This window comes from Carlito syrichta, unplaced genomic scaffold (assembly GCF_000164805.1).
Source record: "Carlito syrichta isolate Samal-C Ts95f unplaced genomic scaffold, Tarsius_syrichta-2.0.1 Scaffold311814, whole genome shotgun sequence".
NCBI lineage: Eukaryota > Metazoa > Chordata > Mammalia > Primates > Tarsiidae > Carlito > Carlito syrichta.
In genome coordinates, this window is record NW_007255910.1 from 10,530 (window position 1) to 15,230 (window position 4,701).

A 4,701-nucleotide genomic window follows, 5' to 3' on the forward strand; every position below is an offset into this window, starting at 1 on the left:
AACCCACAGGCTCAGGCAATCCACTCACCTCAGCCTCCCAAAGGCACGGGATTACAGGCTGAGCCACCGAGCCTGGCTACTTATTTTTTTTTTGAGTGGGAGTTTCACTCCATCGCCACACTCACAGCCACCCCAGCTTCAACCTGCCGGGCTGCAGCAATCCTTCAGCCTCAGCCTTTCAAGTAGCCAGAACTACAGGCATGTGCCACCACACCCGGCTAGTTTTTCTTTTATTGTAGAGATGAGGTCTCACCAAGTTGCCTGGGCGGGTCTCAAACCCACAGGGTCAGGCAATCCACTCACCTCAGCCTCCCAAAGGCGCGGGATTACAGGTTGAGCCACCGAGCCCGGCTTCCTCTGCCCATTTAACAAATGATTTGCACCCAGTACCATGCCCTTTCAGAATTTTTTTTTTTTTGGAGTTGGGATCTCACTGTGCTGGCCAGTCTGGAGTGCAGTGGTACAACCATGACTCACCAGCTAACCCCAGCCTCAGACTCCTAAGCTCAAGTGTTTCTTCTGCCTCAGCCTCCCGAGTAGCTGGGACTACAGGAATGCACCACCACGCTTGGCTAGTTTTTCTGTCTCTTGTAGAGATGAGGTCTTGCTTTGTGCCCAGGCTGATCTTGAACTCCTGACCTCAAGCAATCCTCCCACCTCAGTCTCCCAAAGTGCTGGGATTACTGGCATAGGCCACCATGCCCAGCTCAGAATTTCTTTGAATGGATAGAAAGGCTGGCTTTCTCAACTCATCAGATCCCTTGCTTGCTCCACAGGTGTCATGTTTCAGTCTATTCTCAAACGTCCAGCCACTCTGCAGAGTGAAAGGTGTTCTCCAAGATTATAGTGAAGGGTATGTTCTACAGACGTAAAATGTGAGAGGCCAAGTTCACATCCTGTTGGTGAACAGAAATCTAGATGGAGCTCCTTGTAGCTCAGAAGGAGCACTTATGATCTTTACTTTTTGGGGGGATATTTTTTTCTTTATTGAGAGGACAGAAAAGCTCCCACGGTGGGAGGGGACCCGAGGGGGTTGCCCTATTTTTATCTTTTTAATATTTTCCCCCAAAACCTTTACATCTTCTCAAGCCTTCTTATGAGTAAATGTCTGCCATCCCTCCTCCCACGAACTTCTACCACGCTGCCTGGTGCAGACGATCTTAGCTTGCAGGATTGTCAGGGGACCTGCCACCAGCGGGCTGCTCTTTCCATAAAAGGCCACTGTTGTGCATCTAATGTTAAGAACTCTGTCCTGGCTGGGTTGGGTGGCTCAGCCTGTCATCCCAGCACCTTGGGAGGCCGAGGCGAGGGATTGTCTGAGCCTGTGGGTTCAAGACCAGCCCAGGGAACCTTGGCAAGACCTCATCTCTACAATAAATAAAAAATTTGCCGAGCGTGATATCCTGTGCCTGTAGCTCTGGCTACTTGGAAGGCCGAAGCGGAAGGACCGCCAGAGCCCAACAGGTCAACGCTGAGGTGGCCATGAGCGTGCCACTGCGCTCCAGCCTGGGCAACACAGTGAGACTCTGACTCAAAAACAAAAAAAAAGAACTCTGTCCCTGGGGCTCATCAAGAAGGGGTGGCTGCAAAACACATACTCGAGGAGGTGTTGGACCCAATGGAATGGACGGGTTACTTAAGGCTGACGGTGAAAGCAGTCGATCCCACTTCCTGTCATGAGAATAAATCCTGGTGGGCTGTGTCTTTAGAGAGCGTTAAGTCCTCTTGCTTCTGTAGGTGCTAGAGCCAGACAACGTGAATCCCTAATCGTCGTTCCGAGGTGTTTAGCAAAGAAGCAAATTTTATACATTTTTTTCCAGCAAAATACAGGAGGAAAACACTTTTTAGGAAATGGTGCTAGGGGACAGCCCTGTGTGACACCAGTCAAATTCAGGATTCTGCCTGCCCGAGTTGATTTGCAAGGGCTGCCGCACCACAGACTGGGTGGCTTCAGCAACAGAGATTTATTTGCTCACCATCTGGAGGCTAGAAGTTAGAGATCAAAGCAGGCTTGGTTTCTCTGGAGGACTCTTTCCCCAGCCTGCAGATGGAGGCTTTCTTCCCGCATCCCTACGTGGTCTTTCCTTGTGGGGTGTGCACGCCGGCGTGTGTGTGCGTGTGTGTGTGTGTGTGTGTGTGTGTGTGTGTGTGTACATGCACCCTAATCTTCTCTTCGTGGATTAGGGCCTCCTGATGACCTCATTTAACTTCTTTAGTGGATTAGGGCCATCCTAATGACCTCATTTAACTTCTTTAGAGACAATGTCTCCAAATACAGTCACATGCTGAGGTCTTCGGGGTGAAGGCTTCAGCATAAGAACTTTGGAGTTGGGGGACACAATTCAGCCCACAGCACTACCTTGCTTACATCGCCAGAGCTGGGTTAACACAGGCTGGCAGGTGGACAGAAAACCACTGACAACAGCCTCCCGGTGTGGTCTTCAGAGGATAGGACAGGATACGACAGCAGTTGAGCATGCGATCATGAAGTCTGAATGCAGCTGGACCCTCATGTGTGATCTGCGAGAAACCCAGCCCTTCACCCCGTGGGGGGTCCCCAGCTAACATTGGTCCAATTCACATCAGCACGGGTGTGGGTCACCCGTGAGGAGGCCAAGGCCACAGCCCAGAAGAGAGAAGGACGTCGAGGGAGATGGCAAGTATGTAGTCTCAGGATAATTAAGAATTTCCCTTTTTGAGTGTGACATCAGCAAGATGGCGATGGAGGACTCCCCTGCTTCTCTTCCCAACAGACTTTCAACAGCGTCCGGCTTACCATCCTGAAAATCCCAGAGCTCAGGAGTGACTCTGTGCCCCCCCCTTGGACCACAGAGCCAAGAAAAACCATGATCAGGCGGCAAGGGAAGGGTCATGAAACAACGCCCTCCCCCAGATCCCAACACACACAAGAGTCTCCGGAAAGTTCGGTTTCCACGAAGGACGAGGCTCATGGGAGATGGGCCATTGGTTCCCACCAGTTCTCCCACCATTCTTTGCAGGAGGCTCACTCCTCTTTTCCCACAGCACTGTGGAAAAAGAGGATGCACTGTGTGTACCGGCAGGGTTAGCCCCCCAGGGGTCAACAAGAATTTCCTTCTCAGCTGGCTTGGTGGCTCAGCCCGTTATCCCAGCACTTTGGGGGGCAAAGGCAAGCGGATAGCCTGAGCCCGCGGGTTTGAGACCGGCCCGGGCAATTTGGTGAGACCTTTTCTCTACAATACGTCAAAAATTAGCCGAGCGTGGTAGCGCGTGCCTGTCGTTCTGGCTACTTGGAGAGCTGAGGCAGAAGGATCACCAGAGCCCAGCAGGTCAACGCTGGAGTGACCGTGAGCGTGCCACTGTACTCCAGCCTGGGCGACGGAGCGAGACTTCAACTCAAAAGAAAAGAATTTCCCTTCTCAAAGATGAAGTGGTGGCTCCGCTGCCTACCAAATAGGCTTCTGAACCTTTCCTAGGAGCAGAGCCACATTTTTGCATCAGAGCAGAGACACCATGGTAGCAGGAGGGGCGGCGCTTCTCCCAATCCCAGAAACCTACATGCCTGTAGGACAGTTACTTGGGAGACTGAGGCGGGAGAATGCCTGAGCCCAGGAGGTTGAGGCTGTCGTGAGTCATGATTGTGCCACTGCACTCCAGCCGGGGCAGCAAAGTGAGACCCCAACTCAAAAAAGAAAAATTTTTAATGGAAAATTTCAGGCACAATTCATAAGTTTCCAATGGTGCACCATTCTGAGGAGCATGAGAAATCTTGAGCCATCCCACACCGGAGCAGGATTTCTCCCTGTGTCCAACACTTCCTTGCTGTGGACACCACCTGCCCTTTAGTCACTTACAAGCCCTCTCAGTGATCAGATCTACAGCACGGCCGGTGTTCAAGTCACCCTGATTTTACTTCCTAACCGCCCCAAAGCACAAGAGGAGTGATGCCAGCCTTTCAGGTATGCCACAGAGAAGCCGCAGAGTGTTTCCTTTAAGTGAAAAGGTGAAAGTTCTCAACTTAAGGAAAGAAAAACATCCTATGCCGAGGTCGCTAGGGTCTATGGCAAGAAGGAATCTTCTACCTGTGAAATTGTGCAGCAGGAAAAAGGAATCTCTATGCAAGTTTTGCTGCAAAAGTCGTGGCCACAAGGCGTGACAAGATGAAAAGGCATGAGATGTGTAGGTGGAAGACGCGAACAGAACCGGTTCTAACAGACGGCAATTGGGTTGGGCACCACCAGAGATTTCAGGCATGCCCTGGGGGTCTTGGACATATACCCTCGGGCAAGGGGCCCACTGTACAGATGCTCTGTAAATTCTGCTCCTTGCCTTTTTCATTTATCAAAATAGGTTGGTCATAATTTCATATTAGTACCCAAAAAACTTTCTTGCTCATTTTTATATCTGCATAGTATTCCATTACATGGCTATACCGTTTAACTAGATCCTCTTTTTTTTTTTAAGTCAGGGAGTCACTCTGTAGCCCAGGCTGGAGTGCAGTGGCATCAACACAGCTCACCACAGCCTTGGACTCCTGGGTGCAAGCAAACTGCCCTCCTCAGCCTCCTGAGTAGCTGGGATTACAGGTGCACACCACCATGCCCAGCTAATTTTTTTTTTTTTTTTTTTTTTTTGTAAAAACAAGGTCTCACTATGTTGCCCAGGCTGGTCTTAAACTCCTAAACCCAGCAATCCTTCTGCCTCAGCCTCCCAAAGTGCTGG